This window comes from Pleurodeles waltl, chromosome 7 (assembly GCF_031143425.1).
Source record: "Pleurodeles waltl isolate 20211129_DDA chromosome 7, aPleWal1.hap1.20221129, whole genome shotgun sequence".
Lineage (NCBI taxonomy): Eukaryota > Metazoa > Chordata > Amphibia > Caudata > Salamandridae > Pleurodeles > Pleurodeles waltl.
The window spans coordinates 1,288,607,253-1,288,625,317 of NC_090446.1; the positions used below are offsets into that span (position 1 = coordinate 1,288,607,253).

The 18,065-nt window shown below is 46.6% G+C and overlaps 1 protein-coding gene across 1 annotated transcript in view; it reads right to left on the reverse strand.

The window, feature by feature from the left end:
* The window catches only part of LOC138247388 (CD209 antigen-like protein C), a 177,705-nt gene that overhangs the window by 99,616 nt on the left and 60,024 nt on the right, over positions 1-18,065 (reverse strand). The window lies entirely within an intron of this gene.

The window sequence follows — 18,065 nt, forward strand, 5'->3', positions numbered from 1 at the left end:
TCTAATGTAATGGGCTGTGCAGATCCAGACATTTAAATAGGAATAGAATAGGTTTCCACCCTGAAGCATGCTCCTTTTCTTCAATGGGGGTGGGAGGCTGGAACCTTTTCTCAGGTGAATCAAACAAATGGAATTAGAAGGGTCAGTGATTTCAAAGTTGGGTTTGGAATGTTCTTGCAGTCCAGTCACTCACATCGAATGGTGCGGTTTAGAAATAATGGGGGTGGATTGTGCACATTTTCACAAACACCACACTCATTTGTGAAGATGTTTTGAAAATAACTAACTTAATATAAAAAATTCCTGAGATCTAAACAATAACTGTTTAATAATAACTAAAATGGCAACCAAGCACTTATGTTTGCTAATATCTAGCGACATTTCAGAAATCATAAAGGAAGAAAGTAGATTAAACCTGATCATATATGTGTCTGGCTTTAACAATACTAAGGAGCTCAGTCCTAATCCAGTAGTATCTTGGTACATTAATAGCACACCTGGGAACTACCGACACAATGGAGTACTGTATTTACCACTCGTGGCATCGCTTCGGCGGCAGGAGAGGCGGCGTCACTGGGCAGGAGCCCTTAAACAAACTTCGCGCTCCCGCTATTGCGACCGTCATCGCCCGTAAGAGGCTGGGCTGGGCCACCCCTCTTTCATTTCCAGTGGAGGGTGACTATTTATATCTACTAACACTTGGAGTATAATCTGGAGTTTTTTAGTGGGTTTTTAATAGTTGTAATTTTTTTTTTTTTTTTTAATCAGTTTGTTTTGCTTGTTGTTTTGTTGTTGAGACTTTTTTATTGTAAAAATGGGCAGGAAAAGAGGTCCGTTAACAGGTCCATTGGGGGGTGGTGGTGGCGGCAGTAGACAGGGTAGTGGCACTGCCACATTGGATTCCTTCCTCGCAAGAGCTGTCGGGGTTGTTAAAAAGGAAATTGATCTGGCAGAGAGGAGGTTATCCATGGAACTGGAGGACTGGCGCCAGGCCCCAACAGATAGTGGTCCTCGTGGGGTCGTGGATGTGGAGGTGGCTTATCCGGGGGCGGGGACCAAGGTGCTGTTACGGCTGCTGCTGAGCCTGCCCAGGTTGAGCCAACAGAGTCAATAGAGGGTTCTGGTGGCCAAGGCCCCTCTAGAAGAAGTAAAAGACTTTTATTATCTTCTCCCCCGGCCTGCCCCATGGATAACTGTAGCCCTCCCCCGAGGAAAAAAAAGGTCCTAAAGAAATTGATACCCAAGTCGAAAACACCTCTCTTGGAGCTCCCTAAGGGTGCGAGCAGTGACCCTGCACCTTGTGAGCTCCTGGGCTGCGATGCAACTATTTTACTGTCAAAATTTCGGGAAATGATCCAGGAGATTTTGTCCCCCGTTTTGACGAAATTATCAGCTATAGAAAAAGCAGTTTCGCTGATATGTGTGCAAGGAAGTCAAGGGAGGCACTGTGTAGGTGGATGTGTGGCCTCGACTAAGCAATCCCATTTCGGTGAGGAGTTGTCCCTACCAGAGGAGGCTGCGGGGCCTTTGGGGCCCCTGGGAAAAACATCTCACCTATTGGTTAATCCTGTAAATTCTGGGGGTCAGGGTGCTTGTGTTGAGACCGCTCCGGCTGCACCGACCTCTCTATTAAGGGCGGATAGGACTGTCAATATGCTTAGATGTAGTAGGCAGCCTGATCCGGATTCTGTGGCAGCCGGGGTGGGGTCGGCCAACAGCTGGTTGGGAACGATAATCTGAATCCGCCGACGGCCAGGCCTTCGTTGGCCTGTTTGGATCTTCCCCCAGCGTGTGCCCCCTACGTGGTAGTGTTGACAAATGTACCTGCTCATGCTCCTGGGGAAACTGAGTCAACGGACCAACTCACAAATAAGGTTGGATATTGGTTGAGTAAGAACTGTGATTTTTCATGTAAGGATTTTAAGGATATTCTGTTTGCCAGAAGAATTGGCTGGGTCGGGCCCAAAAATAAGGTGGGGAATGAAGACTGTATTATTATAAATGTTAGATATCCTGCCCTGACTCAAAGGCTCCTTTCTACCCTTCGTCCTGCTGTTTTTAGAGCAGGTTCAATGGGTATGGTCCATCTGGGATATTTTTACGATCACATGCGATTGAGTGCTGGAGTGTCTCTTGGCTTTGGTAGGAATCCCCCCCTGGGTCAGAATAGCCTGCAGGCAACTAACAGAAGAACTGTTACCAACAGTAATTTACCATTGGAAGGGGTGGACTGACAATGCGCCGAGACCCTGGCTATACAGGAAGAGGTGCCTCCACAGTGTAATCTTATTTCATGGAATATTGCGGGTTATGATGCTAAGTTATCTGATCAAGTGTGGGTTGGGTGTGTGGCTAACTATGATGTTATCATGCTTCAGGAAACCTGGTCGGAGGGGCTGTCTGTGTGGGATGGGTATGACAGATATGCAATTCCAGCTGTGCAGTCTCTTGGTGGCCGCTCGAAAGGTGGCCTGGTTACCCTAATTCGCCTCTCCAAGATAGTGGGTGATTTTCAAATTAACTGTAACCACCAAGGCATATTGTTGGTATGGGTAATCTTCTCCAATAACTTTAATGTTTTTCTGGTAAACTTCTATAATGCTGTGTGGGATGTGGGGTCCCTAATTGGGGCCCTGTTCTCCGTTCTTCAGATTCTAAAATATAGAATGGAGGAGGTGGGGCTGGAATTCCGTGCTATTGTCTCTGGAGATTTTAATGCCAAGCTAGGAAGGCTCAGTACTGTGGTTAATCCCTTTATCTGTGACAGCGAGGATTACTTAGCAGAAGGTCTGCAGGACTCTAGAGGCAGGGATCTAATCAAATCAAATCAAATCATTAACATTAATAAAGCGCGCTACTCACCCGTGCGGGTCTCAAGGCGCTGATCAAGGAACTCAGGAAGATGGGCCTTCTGATTTTTTGTGATATAGAAGCAGTAGGCACTCACCAACTCCTGACCTATTTGGGAAGAGGGTCTGGATCCACCATTGACTATATATTTGTGTCTCCTCCTATGAAAGATCTGGTGATTGGGGGTGAGGTGTTAGGGGAGTGTTTCAGCGATCATAATCCCCTTATAGTGTCCTTTAAACTTCTTGGGGCCCTACGTAAACTAGGACGAGGTAGGCCTGTAGCAGTGGTGATAAAGGACCAGGGTAGGCGGCTTGGGTGGAAGCAAGTAGACTCCCAAAAAGTTGTAGGAAGGGTGGTGGGGGAAAATCTACATTTATTTATGGAAACACTCTTTATAGAGGCTCCAAATCCCAAGACTGTTATGGATGCTATAACAGTAGTAAATGCAGCAGTTAGAAACTGCCTTTTTACAGTAGGCAGCCACCCCAGTAAACGCAAATGTGGCTGGTATGACAAGGCCTGCTATGATGCAAGGGCAAACCTAAAGATGGCCACCAAGAAACATCCTAGAGATTGGGTCCTCGTAAAAGAAGCCAGAATGAGGTATAAAAGGGCCCTGAGGGATAGCAAGCTAAAACATAAAGATAAAGCCTGGGAAGAGTTAGAGCGTGCTATAGCTCTGAAGGACCCTGGCCTGTTTTGGAAGGTGGTAAATAGAGGTTCCTTTGAATCCGAAACATCTGAGGGCCTTGGCTGTAACATCGCCCTGGAGGCCTGGGTAATTCACTTTTGTAGAATTTTTGAGGGTACTCCCTTAAGAAATACTCGGGAGAGCGTGTATGATATGGCTCCTAACCTAGCAATTAGGTTTTCGCTCCAGGAGGTTATGGATGCGATACAGAGTAGCGCGAGTAATAAAGCTCCGGGCCCGGATTCGATCCCTATGGACCTATATAAAGCTAACCCCCAGCTAAGGGCAACTATTCTCTTAAATGTTTCCAATGCAGCAGTTACTGTGGGCATTCCTGCCTCTTGGAGACTGGCATGTATTGTCCCAGTGTTTAAAAAGGGCGATCGAAATGATCCTAAGTCTTATCGCCCTATATCTCTCCTGGACTCTTCTGCGAAGATTCTGGGACAGATTATTTTAAGGCGTCTGGAGGCCTGGATGATAGGAAATTATATTTTAAGCCGGGACCAGTATGGTTTTAGGGAAGGCCTCGGTACGCGAGAACAATGTCTCAATCTACTGATGATGATCGGTAAATAGATGCAGGCCAGGAAAGGTACCCTTTATCTTGCTTTTATGGACCTTAGCTGTGCCTTTGATAAAGTGAACCGGTCTATATTATGGGAGAGGTTAAATCAGTTAGGGTTGGACCCTAATATTGTAGAGCTGCTCTGATATCTCCACTCTGGGACAGTTGCAAATGTGAGGGTGGGGCCTAATGGGGAATGCTCAGAGGCTTTTAAGCTTTCTAGGGGTGTGCGCCAGGGGTGTGTCCTGGCTCCTACTTTGTTCCTCCTATATACAAATGGATTGTCTGATTTTTTGAAGGAACATTGTAGGGATGTCCCAAAGGTGAAGGGTATTGATATCCCTGTTCTGACGTACGCGGATGACGCTGTCCTCATGGCCCGCGCGATGAATGGTCTCCGGGAAATAGTTAGAGCCTACGCCACCTTTCTGTCAGCTTTGGGTTTAGAGGTCAATTTTAAGAAATCACATTTTATGGTTTGCGGAAGACCCTTGAGCAGGGTGGGGGAGCTAAGGGTGGAGTATCAAGTTATTAGAAGGGTCCATGAGTTCCCATACTTAGGGGTCATTTTTTATGAGAAAGGATCTCGGAAACCCTGTATTGCCAGAAGGGGTGTGCTTTTTCATGCGACAGTTGGTGCAACTTTTGATTTTGCTGTAAGGGTAGGTAGTAAACCTATCAAGCCCTTGCTTGAAATTTATAGGCGGAAATGCCGTCCTGCTGTATGGTGCGGCACTTTGGGGGTATAGGGATACCCGATCCCTTACGGTGGAAGAAAATTGGTTCTGCAGAAGGCTATTGGGAGTTGGACAAAATATCCCTGGTTTCTGCCTTCACCTGGAACTGGAGCTTGAGTTTGTGCAGGACACTATCCAGTTGGCTCCCCTTCTGTTATGGATCTCAATCTGGAGTAACGAACATGCCACTCTTAATAGGGATATCTTAAGGGATTGTTTGGCTTGTGACAATGCAAAGAATATTACCTGGCTGATGCACATAAGGAAGATGGCTCATGACCTGGGGCGGCCTGAATTGTTTGACTATCCTGAGGGCCTGACTAGCTATGATAAGAAATGGGTCAAGGATAATTTTCTGAGACTCCAGGAGACCAAGAGGGAGGGGGAGGCTTTAGGGAAAAAATCGATCAGGGATTTCATCTTGCTAAAGATGTGGGTGGGTCCTGAGCGTTATCTCTTAGAGATAAAGGATGTGAGGGAAAGGTCTCTTATAACTCGATTCCGTCTGGGGATCATTAGAAGTAATTTGTGTTTCCCGCTAGGTCAGTATGGGGAAAAGTGTATTAAACCTTGCCCCTGTGATGGGGTGTCCCAACAGACCTTGCTCCATTTTACATTGTTTTGTGTTTTTTATGCACCATTTAGAACTCAATTTTTATTACCTCTCCTAAGGCCCAAGGGTTTCGTGCAATATCGTCCTGCTTTTATGTGGTTGCAAATGGCCTCAGATGTATTGGTGTGGAAGGGCCTGGGATCATTCCTGAAGGGAGGTATTACTTGGCATAAAAATGTAAAGTTTTTAGAATTAATTCTTCTATCTTATTGTTTTTTTTATGAATGAGGTTTTTATATGTTATATTTTTGAATGGGTGTTTTTATTATACATGGTTTTATTGGTATATTAACAATGTATTGGTGATTATTTGCTGTAACGGATGAATTTTTTCATACCGAATAAAAGTTTTGTTCGTTTCGTTTCAATTGTGGCATTATCCCATCTCTGTGTTAGGAACCTTGCCATTGGTGAAAATGCAGGTCTCCGAATGTTGAGGTTTTCCTCTGCATACATTCAGACAGATTTTACCTTTAAAAAATCAGGCAGGGAAAACCTCCAGATTGCAGCAGTGCTGCCACATCTTGGACTCGGGATTTGGTCACAAACCCTCATGTGACAAAATCAGAATTTTCTTGCGACTCAGAATGAGGCTCAAAATGAGAAGAAACGTCTACCGGAGATACTGTGTTCACCCTAGTACGTTTTCATTCAGGCCCGTAAGGTGGCAAACCTTAATGAAAGGAAGAAACAGACTGTACAGTGAAGAAGAGCAAGGCAGGAGCCGTGAGATGTCAAACTGAATTGTGAAATAACGTATAGATGTACCTTCTTTAAATTAACAACATTGGTGATACAAGTCTGGTTGCTCGCAAGAATGCTCACTACTTCTTAGACGTACAGAAGTTGGAGAATTTAAACCACTTGATCTGCAAAATTCCAAAGGGGCTTATATCATCCACTTGACATCGTGAACACGAATTACTGAAACTTAGGTTGTAGGAAGCTAGATCAAGAAAGTAGCAGTCCTCAAACTGTGTAAGCACGAATTTCTGGAAATACAGATGGCAAAAATAAAATCAGGGTACGATATCAAGCATGCGCTACATAACCAACAGACAGGGTATCGGAGGCTGAAATGTTTTGGAATAGCCAAGCACTTTCTGCAATATTTCAGGGTAAGCCATGTGTTACTGAAATATGAGTCATATTGCACCAATATGTATTACACTTTGAATGTATTAGCTACTCTTGCTGTAACACAAATTGAAATGAATAACGCACACTTCCTCTGGTTCAATAAGTAGCTATCCAGTCTAAAAAAAGGAAAATAGCATGCAGAACACAGCTGGTGGCACTCTTGTAGGCAAGTAACGAAGGTATAATACGCAAAATACTATATAAATAAAATTGGCCATCAAAGGGTCAAGTGATTACAATTTTCAGATTAAAATGTGTTTGCAGACAGTAAGCACAAGGAGTTTTCAAACATTATCGATGAGCTTCTAATCTTCAAAGATCCTCTATTGCTAGGATTCTGCAACTCGTAATGCAGTGGGACTCTTTAATAACCCATTCCAAAACATCTGGCCGACGTTACGGAGCTTTAATCACACTACAGTGCACTTCAGGATCCCCCTCAGACTCAGGTTTACCTACATTTCTATCATGATAAAAATAATTTCTGGTGCCATTTCTTTTGGAGCTCCTTATCTCCTCCCTATGGAAGGCCGGGTTCTTAATTCATTTAAAGTGGGTATTGTGATTCCTCGTTCGAAAATATAAACAGGGTTGAAGATGCTGCATCTTTCAAAGTGTTATCTATTACCATACAGCCATCTGCATATAGGCTCCCGGAATCATTTGTAGTGAACCAGCTATGTGAAAACAATGAGATTTTGGATGATGCTCAAGCATATTTTTAACCAAACCGAAGTACAGAGCTTGCCAAAAAGGTGTTATTAGATGATCTCCACATAGCAGCAGATGTCGATAGTGTCAATGCCCTGATATTATTGGATGTCTCTGCAGCATTCAACACTGGTGACCATTATGAATTGTCTGCTTTCTAAAGGGAAAAGCTCAGCAGGTATCACTGGTCCCATTCTATAGTTGGTTAATAAGAACCCGTTTGAAGTTCCTCAAGGATCAACCCTATTGCCCTATCTGTGTAAACTGTATATGAAGCCACTTGCTTTATTCATCCTATCAATGACTCAACCTACATAGACACACAGCTTCTTTTTCGATTGAGTAATTTTTCCATTGATGACTCAGCTCTTTGGAGCTGGCTCTGTACCATGCAAGAGTGGATAAGTTTCCGTTGGCTCAAGATCAGCATAGACAAAACTGCAATTTTGATTGATGGTGGGAACTAGAACCTATGGCACACAGTGGATTTTAGTCCGTGTCCTATGCTTGCTAATTCAGGAAAAAAGTTAATGCATAAAAGTTGACATGGCCCTAGAAGTGGATTAGCAAGTTGTGATGTTCCTATTTTCTTCCTTTTTCATTATGAGGTCACTTTTCTCAATTCTGCCTATTCTGTCTGAGGAAATTACAAGAGCTACTGTGGAGGTCCTTAAAGGATTACGTCTTGATTACTACAACAGCTTACATCAGGGCAATACGTTGTCACTATTTGACTGTCTTCAGATGATTCAAATCAAACTTCTCACATGGTTATAAGAGCACCAAAGTTGAGTCACACAGCACCCATCCTAGAAGACTGCCTATGGATTGTGGTCCTTGCCCACATCACCTTTAAGTAATCAGTATTGTATACAGATCATTCTAAGTAAAGGTAACAAGGTGTATTTTCAACAGCCTGATGGGATACTGCCCAAAGTCTTTGTCCAGCCAATTACCATCTTCTTCATGCTCCAAGATTTTGCAGAGCCTACCAGGGGAGTAGGCATTTTCCACGATGGCCCTTCTCTTTAGAACGTACCACCTCCTAATCAAAGATCGATCCCTGCTCACCTGCACTGCAGAAAACATTAAAATGTCGTGGTTCTCTCAGTATATGTTATAATATCAGCTTTGCTCCTCTTGATGATCAAGTTCACCAACAAGAGAGCCTCTGGATGTGTCTGCTTAATCACGTTCTTATAATAATTTAAACAACCAATCAATAACTGGCTTGCACATATTAGAGTTTATATTGAAACAAAAATATAAGTCGAGAGCCTGGGATCCTCTACTTCACATACTTACTGCTTACAGAATATTTGGAGATAATGAAAGTAGAAAAAAAACTTATTGAACCTCAAATGCAGAATAGTTCTGACATAAGTTTATGGTCAAAACTGGTGACTCCACTCTCCTTGTAGACAGGCACCTAGGTGCCTCTTAAACAAATTAACATATTGAAATATTTGAGCCCTCCCCTGAAGTAGAGATGAATTTCCCAACCACAGCCTGTTCTAGACACCCTCCTAGAAGAGAAACTGTTTACAGAAGTTTGATATGATAATAGTCAAACAAGTCAAGGAGCTGCAGCTGGCAAAACAGCAAACAGCATGGATTCAGCCAAATCAAATCAAATCATTAACATTTATAAAGCGCGCTACTCACCAGTGCGGGTCTCAAGGCGCTAGGGGGGAAAGGGGGGGTTATCGCTGCTCGAACAGCCAAGTCTTTAGGAGTCTCCGGAAAGCGGAGTGGTCCTGGGTGGTCCTGAGGCTGGTGGGGAGGGAGTTCCAGGTCTTGGCCGCCAGGAAGGAGAAAGATCTCCCACCCGCCGTGGAGCGGCGGGTGCGAGGGACGGCAGCAAGTGCGAGGCCAGCGGAGCGGAGGGGGCGGGTGGGGACGTAGAAGCTGAGGCGTCTGTTGAGGTATTCCGGTCCCTTGTTGTGGAGGGCTTTGTGTGCGTGGGTGAGAAGACGGAAGGTGATCCTTTTGCTGACTGGGAGCCAATGCAGGTGTCTCAGGTGTGCGGAGATGTGGCTGTTGCGGGGTACGTCGAGGATGAGGCGGGCCGAGGCGTTTTGGATGCGTTGCAGGCGGTTCTGGAGTTTGGCTGTGGTCCCGGCGTAGAGGGTGTTGCCGTAGTCCAGGCGGCTCGTGACGAGGGCGTGGGTCACGGTTTTTCTGGTGTCGGCGGGGATCCAGCGGAAGATCTTACGGAGCATGCGGAGAGTGAGGAAGCAGGCGGAGGACACGGCGTTGACTTGCTTGGTCATGGTGAGAAGAGGGTCCAAGATGAAGCCGAGGTTGCGGGCGTGGTCTGCGGGGGTCGGTGCGGTGCCGAGGGCCGTGGGCCACCAGGAGTCGTCCCAGGCGGACGGGGTGTTGCCGAGGATGAGGACTTCCGTTTTTTCAGAGTTCAGCTTTAGGCGGCTGAGCCTCATCCAATCTGCGACGTCCTTCATACCCTCTTGTAGGTTGGTCTTGGCGCTGGCGGGGTCCTTGGTGAGGGAGAGTACAAGTTGGGTGTCGTCGGCGTAGGAGGTGATGATGATGTCGTGCTTGCGTACGATGTCGGCGAGGGGGCTCATGTAGACATTGAAGAGTGTCGGGCTGAGCGATGAGCCTTGAGGTACGCCGCAGATGATCTTGGTGGGTTCTGAGCGAAACGGAGGGAGGTAAACTCTTTGGGAGCGGTTAGCGAGGAAGGAGGCGATCCAGTCCAGGGCCTGGCCTTGGATCCCGGTGGAGCGTAGGCGGGTGATTAGGGTGCGGTGACAGACGGTGTCAAAGGCAGCCGAGAGGTCGAGGAGAATGAGGGCGACTGTTTCACCGTTGTCCATCAGGGTTCTGATGTCGTCTGTGACTGAGATGAGGGCGGTTTCCGTGCTGTGGTTGGTTCGGAATCCGGTTTGTGAAGGGTCGAGCAGGTTGTTGTCTTCCAGGAAGGTGGTCAGCTGTTTGTTGACAGTCTTTTCTATCACCTTGGCTGGGAAAGGTAGAAGAGAGATGGGGCGGAAGTTTTTCAGGTCGCTTGGGTCAGCCGTAGGTTTCTTTAGTAGGGCGTTGACTTCAGCGTGCTTCCAGCATTCGGGGAAGGTAGCAGAAGAAAAAGAAGAGTTGATGACGGTCTGGAGGTGCGGGGCGATGATGTCGTCGGCTTTGTTAAAGATGAAGTGCGGGCAGGGGTCCGAAGGGGCGCCGGAGTGGATAGAGTTCATGATGGATTTGGTTTCTTCCGTGTTGATGTGGGTCCAGTTGTTGAGGGTGATGTCCGGGGAAGCGGGTTCAGTGGTGTATGGTTGGGTCTGGTGTCCGAAGCTGTCGTGGAGGTCGCTGATCTTGCGATGGAAGAAAGTGGCGAGGGATTCGCACAAATCCTGTGAGGGCGTGACGGCGTTGGCGCTGGCGCTGGGGTTGGAGAACTCTTTGACGATGCTGAAGAGTTCTCTGCTGTTGTGGCTGTTTTTGTCTAGTCTGTCGGTGAAAAAGTTCCTTTTGGCAGTGCGGATCAGGTGGTGGTGTTCGCGTGTAGCGTTCTTGAGGGCGGTCATGTTGTCAGCGGTGTGGTCCTTGCACCAGGCCTTCTCAAGGGCACGACAAGTTTTCTTTGATTCTTTGAGGGTGTCAGAGAACCAGAGAGGTTTTTTGGTGTTGGTCTGTCGATGCGTGCGTTTGAGGGGAGCAAGGTTGTCAGCGCAGTTGGAGATCCAGTTTGTGAGGTTGAGAGCTGCGTCGTTGGGGTTGGTGGTGAGGGTGGGTTGGTTGGCGGGAACCTACAAGCTCGGGACCTACAAGCCAGGAACCTACATTTAGATAACATGTCCTTTAACCCTTTTGCTGCTAAGCCACCAACCCCGTGCTAAGTAGTTTTTGGCTACTTGGGGTAGTTCACGCTTAGGTCCCAATAACCTTTTGTCCACATGAGGTATCCACACCAAAGTTGCACCCTTTTGTCCAACATCCTGGGGATTCTAAAGGTACCCAGGATTTGAGGATTTCTCTGGATGGGACCGAGAAATTAGCAAAAATACAGCAACATTTTTAAAACAAAGTGCTGCAGAAGAAAGTGTCCAGTTTTTCCCTGCAAATGGCATCATTGGAGGGCTTGCAGTACTTAAATCATCATCTTCCCAGCTTTCAGGAACAGGCAGACTTGAGTCAGAAAAACATATTTTTCACCACAGTTTCAGCATTTTACTGGAACACAGCCCCTTTTTCATATTGTTTGTGCTTCCTTCCAGTTAGTGTTAGAAATGGGTGTGAAACTAATGGTGGATCCGGAAAGGCTATACATTTCTGAAAACTAGATAAATTCAGAAAGGGGTCATTTGTGTAGATCCTTCATGGTTTTCCAAAAGAAAGTAACAGTTGAAATAAAAAAAATATTGAAATTGAGTTGAATAAAACAGCCATGTGTGTCTACGTTTTCACCTGTAACATCTAACTATGGCAGATTTTCAAAAGCCATATACCGTTATGTTTGCTAGACCCTTCTGATTGTAGAGATTTATAGGGCTTGTAGGTTCACAAAGAAGCCTACGAACCCAGAGCCAATAACTCAGCTGCACCTTGCAATGGTTTTTCATTGTGTGACGGGTATACAGTGATTAATTTGGTAAACAATAAGGAGTTAAAAATAGGTATCAAGGAATTCTATGTATTTCTGAAATCGGCACAAGATATGGAGCTTAGAAGCAGTGTTTTTTTCCACATTTCTGAGACTGGGGATACCCAGACTGGCATGTGAATTAGAGGGCATTTCTCAAAATGACGTCTTTCTTACACACTGTTTTACATTTGGAAGGCACAAATGCAAAGAAAGACAGTTGGTAATAACACTTGTTCTACTATTCTGTGTTACCCTAAGTGTCCTGACAAAAACGGTGCCTCACTTGTGTAAGTAGACCTATTTCCAGCAACAGGAAATGGCCCAATATGCAACGTAGACACAGCACATTTTTCCCCACAAAACTGACCCTTTTTTTGCAATGTGCCAAGGTGTGGATTTTGGGTCCTAGCTCAGCCGGCGCCTTGGGAAACGTAGCAAACCTGTACATTTGTTAAAACTAGACACCCAGGGAAATCAAGGATGAGGAGACTTGTGTGACTCTCACCAGGTTCTGATAACCAGAATCCCTTGCAAACCTCACAATGTGACTATGAAAACACAAGTGCCCGTGGCAGGAAACAGCCCAAAATCCCTTGTAAACCTCAAAAGTTGTCTAAAAAAGTATTTTCCTCCAATTTTTGTGATGGAAAGTACTGGAATCTGAGGGAGCCACAAATGTTTTACCACCCTACATTCCCCTTGGTCTCCCGATAAAAATGATACCTCACTTGTGTAGGTGGGCCAAGGGCCTGCAACAGGGAAGGGCAAAAAACGTGTAGAAATTGAAAGGGAACCAAAGCCGAGCCACAAGTGATTTTTTTTCCTTACATATTTAGGCTGACTCTGCTTTGGGCACACACACAAGTGGGGCATAGTTTTTATCAGTACAGATGGGGCAATGCTAGTTGGTAAATGTTTTGTGGATTCCTGAACATTCCGGAATGTAGGTAAAATGCATGATTTCAGGCAAAATGGAAGTTTGCAGGGCATTGTGGGTAAGAAAGTGGTGGGGGTGCATGTGAAGTACACCATCCCGGACTCCCCCAGATGTTTAGCTTTCAGAGCTGTCTGAGTCTGGTAGGTTTTTCCAGGTGTCAGCGCACCCAAGTCCGTAAAGTGCAGCCACTCATCATTGCAAGTGGGTCGATATTGGGAGTTAGCCAAGCTCTCTTGGCCCACATGTAAAATCAACACAAAAGAGTAAAATGTCCTCTTGCGTGCTATTGGGATGAGATGCTTTGTCTGCCGGGGTGGGGGGCAGGAAGACTGTTGCCCTCTTCAGTTGAGGTGGGGGCATAACCATGTCAATGGCGGCGTGTAACCCCCCACCGCTCTATTTTGTTTTTATTCCCTGGTGTCTAGTGGACTGCCTGCCCCCTCTGGGAGGCTGATTGCTGATAATTTCTTTATTTGTCCCCCAGGAGGGCAGAAAGACTGTGCCCCCATTTATTTAGGGTGGGGTTATTGCCATGCCCATGGTGGGCAGCCCCCACCCCTGTTTTATCAAATAAATATTCCCTGGCATCCAGTGGGCTTTCTTCCCCATGGGGGGCAGGATAGGGGTTACTCACCCTATATGCCCCCTTGAAGGCAGAAAGACTTTGGTCCACATTTATGTGTGGTGGGGACATGGCCATGCTTATGATGGTCGGTCCCACCACTCTTTCATAAAAAAGAAATCCTATTCTAGTGGGCTTTCTGCCCCCCCAAAGGGCAGACAGTGAGGAAGAAAGACTATGCCTATTTTTCAGAGTATGGGGAAATTGCCATGCCCATTCTGAGCAGCCTCTACCCAGAGCTTTATTAACTCTCATCTGCCCCCCCCAGGGGGGACCAAAAGACTGTGAATATTTTTGGGGTGGGGTGGGATCATTGCCTTGCCCATTATGGGCAGCACCCACCCCCCTTTTATAAAAAAAAAATCCCTGGTTTCAAGTTAGCTTTCTGACCCTCCTGGGGGACAGAAAGACTGTGCCTATATTTGAGGTGGCTGGGGGCATTGACTCACCCATTTTGGGGTCCCTCACCCCTCCCTAAATTAAAAAAAAAAGGTCCTTGGTGGGTGGTGGGCTTTCTGCGCCCCCCTGGGGCAGATTAGGGGCTACTGCCTCCTTCTGCCACCCATTGGGGCAGAAGGACTGCATTATTTTAATAAAATAAGGGGAGCAAAACCTCTTGCCAAGAGGCTGTTCCCCCTTCCATGGTGGCCTAGTAGAGTGGATCCCTGCTTGGGGATTGCCATCCTGAAGTGATCCTCAAGCAGGGATCTACTAGAGAAAGGTACCTTCGGAAAGAGGAGATTCTCCCCTTTCCAACTGTATGTCTCCCATTGAAATCAGTGTTCAGGGGTCTGAGCTATGCCACTGAAGACTGAAGAAAATGAAAGCAAATGAACCAATCGGCTCATTTTACTTTCATTTTCCCTGTAATAATGTTGGGCACACAGCATGCTGATTGTCATTTCAAGGTGGGGATATTTCTACCCTTGGTTACTGAGGAAACTCATCTCCAGCAACCAAGACTAAAAATATCCAAATGCAGTCCCTCTGGACCCGTACCAACGGGATTTTATGTGCCATGTGCATGGATGGATGGGAGTTGTCCAACGCACACAAGCACTGTGGCACAAGCACCCATCCATCTAGCACATAGAAGGGGTGAAAGGTAAGGGGATCAAGTGGCAGGATTGCAGATTGGGGACCTCTCCCCTCCCCCCAACAACATGCCTAATTGGGTACACATTAGGGCACCTATGAAAAGGTTACCAATAATTTTTTCCAGCCTTAAAATTCAGTTACCATTCAAGTAACGATCACAAGCCTCTAGCATTTACTGCCCAAGGGTGTACCAAGTGTTATAAAACTCAGAGACAGCTCTACTTGCCAAAACCAGATGAACTCACGTCCAGGATTTGGCCCTGTAATAGGGAAAATGTGCACAAATGTATGTAGTTACTTCATATCATGCAGGTTATTCTGAGTGGCGTACTAATACTTGATGAGTCCCTATAAAAAATACGTAGAAGGGTCCCCCCAAACTCCGGATCTAGTCAGGAGTTCTCAGCTAGGGACCCGCCACCTGTGCACAGGGCTTGAGGAGACCCCTGAAGCTTGGGGGACCCCGCACTACAGGGGCTGCATGGGCTATTGTTAAGCTACTGGTTATTCTTCATTACTGGCCCATTATCTCAGAATGGCACAATACTGTCAGAGTGTTAGTACACTGAAACAGTGTTTCTAAAGCAGTGTTCCCATCCCACCAATACTGGTTTACTTGCGATTGGCCCCTTAGTAGTGACCTTGGATGCCCGCAGGGACAGCCAGCTCAGAAACCATAGAAATGGTCAGCTCTATCAAGTACAGACAGCTGAAAGTACATTAAAATCACAAGTCAAGAGCAAATAGAATGTAGGAAGCTCAATATCAAATGGAAATCTATCAGTTCTTCAGGTACAAACGATGGAGATAGTCACAAGACTAGACCATCACGAAGGAAACTAGAGTAGGGTTCCTCTTAGACCAGAACTCTTAATATACCAAGATATATGGCAGATGTGTTTGTAACCAAAGAAAGAGCTTTGGTCAAAAGGAACTTGAAAGAAATTGAATACAGGTTTTCAAAGGTACTCCTCTGCAAAGCCTGAAAATGAAGAGCCTATGTCAATACATAGCAGTACATGCATAGCCCACACAGAGAAAGTAAGCGGTCCTCACTAGGGGCCAGATTTAGCAAAATGCCAATTTGCGACTTGCAAATTGCGAGTCCCTGCGACTCGCAATTTGCAACTCGCAAATTGGTATGCAGTACGGTGTCTCAGACACCGTCTGCGAGTCGCTATGGGGTCGCAATTTGCGGCCCCATAGCGAGTCTAGGCACTCGCAAACATGGAGGCCTGCTGTCGTCAGCAGACCTCCATGTTCGTGACTGCTTTATCAATAAAGCAGTTTTTTTTTTTAAGTGTAGCTGTTTTCCTTAAAGGAAAACGAGCTGCACTTAAAAAAAAAACCGAAACCTTTAGTTTTGGTATTTTTTCAGGGCAGGTAGGGGTCCCTTGGACCACTACCTGCCCTGAAAAAATTGTTTTGGGTCCATTCGCAAAGGGGAAGGGGTTCCATGGGGACCCCTTCCAATTTGCGAGTGGGTTACCATCCACTTGAAGTGGATGGTGACTGCGATATCATTTGCGACCGCATATGCGGTCTCAAATGGTGTTGCATGCCAATCCGAATCGCAAATAGGAAGGGAACACCCCTTCCTATTTGCGATTCTGAAATGCATATTGCGAGTCGGTCCCGACTCGCAATATGCAGTTCTGCATCGGGAAATGCGATTAGCGAGTCGCAAACGGCAAATTTTGCCGTTTGCGACTCGCTAATCGTTTCCTGCATCTGGCCCTAGATTACAGGAAATGGAGAGCAGCACATGCCTGCTGTACCATGAAGATAAAGATAACAAATGCCTCATGTAGAGAAAAAGGTGTTTGGACACCAGAACAATTAGATGTCATAGCCAATCTTTCAGAGGGCACCTCGACTTTATGATTTAGCCTTTCAACTGTAGACACAAGGAAAGCAAGGTAGGACATTGCCAGCCAAAGTAGATGGTGAAGGTTCAATGGTGAATGGACAGACAGAGAAGAATGAGGAGCCAATACCTCATCACTCAGTATGAAGCCACCATCTGCACCAATGCTTTCTTTTTTTCTCGCACCAAGTACAGCCTTCTCAATCAGAGCAATGGTAGCGAATGTAATGAGGAACCTGGAAGCTTTGGAACTGGGCGATCATCACCCTCTATACCGAGGGATCCATAGTCTCAGAGATAAAGAGGGGAGAAGTGCATTGTTCAGGATTGGAAACAGGCCCATAATGGGATCCCAAATTGCTTTCATATCTCCTCAAATGTGGAAAGAGCAATACACAGAGACAGCAAGAGACAGACAGGTAAATCTAGAGACAGACTACATGTTTCATCATATGCGCTCAGTCTCCTGGCTATAAGACACACAGACAGGTAGAGGAAGAGCGTCCACCCGCTGCTTCCAGACAGGCTCAGAGACGTTGGACCATTATATACCTAAGCCTAGCAGTAGCACTGTAAGCTGACCTATTGGAGTCCATTACCATAACAATGTGATCAGCAAAATGGTGACAAATTGGTTCTTTTCAAGAATCGATCCTTATACATCCAGCAGTGGCGGACCTGGGACTTATTTGTCGGTGGGACTAATTTGTGGGTATACAGGAATCAGAAATTGAAGTTCTTTGATACGGCAAGGCACATGCTGCAGATGGGTTCACACTATCCAGACCCACTGTTTACCTTCTAGGTGTACCCTCCAGAATTTAGCAATCAAATCAAATCAAATCATTAACATTTATAAAGCGCGCTACTCACCCGTGCGGGTCTCAAGGCGCCAGGGGAAAAAAGGGGGGGTTATCGCTGCTCGAACAGCCAGGTCTTTAGGAGTCTCCGGAAAGCGGAGTGATCCTGGGTGGTCCTGAGACTGGTGGGAAGGGAGTTCCAGGTCTTGGCCGCCAGGAAGGAGAAAGATCTCCCACCCGCCGTGGAGTGGCGGATGCGAGGGACAGCAGCGAGTGCGAGGCCAGAGGAGCGGAGGAGGCGGGTGGGGACGTAGAAGCTGAGGCGTCTGTTGAGGTATTCCGTTCCCTTGTCGTGGAGGGCTTTGTGTGCGTGGGTGAGAAGTCGGAAGGTGATCCTTTTGCTGACTGGGAGCCAATGCAAGTGTCTCAGGTGTGCGGAGATGTGGCTGCTGCGGGGTATGTCGAGGATGAGGCGGGCCGAGGCGTTTTGAATGCGTTGCAGGCGGTTTTGGAGTTTGGCTGTGGTCCTGGCGTAAAGGGTGTTGCCGTAGTCCAGGCGGCTCGTGACGAGGGCGTGGGTCACGGTTTTTCTGGTGTCGGCGGGGATCCAGCGGAAGATCTTGCGGAGCATGCGGAGGGTGAGGAAGCAGGCGGAGGACACGGCGTTGACTTGCTTGGTCATGGTGAGAAGAGGGTCCAAGATGAAGCCGAGGTTGCGGGCGTGGTCTGTGGGGGTCGGTGCGGTGCCGAGGGCAGTGGGCCACCAGGAGTCGTCCCAGGCGGACGGGGTGTTGCCGAGGATGAGGACTTCCGTTTTTT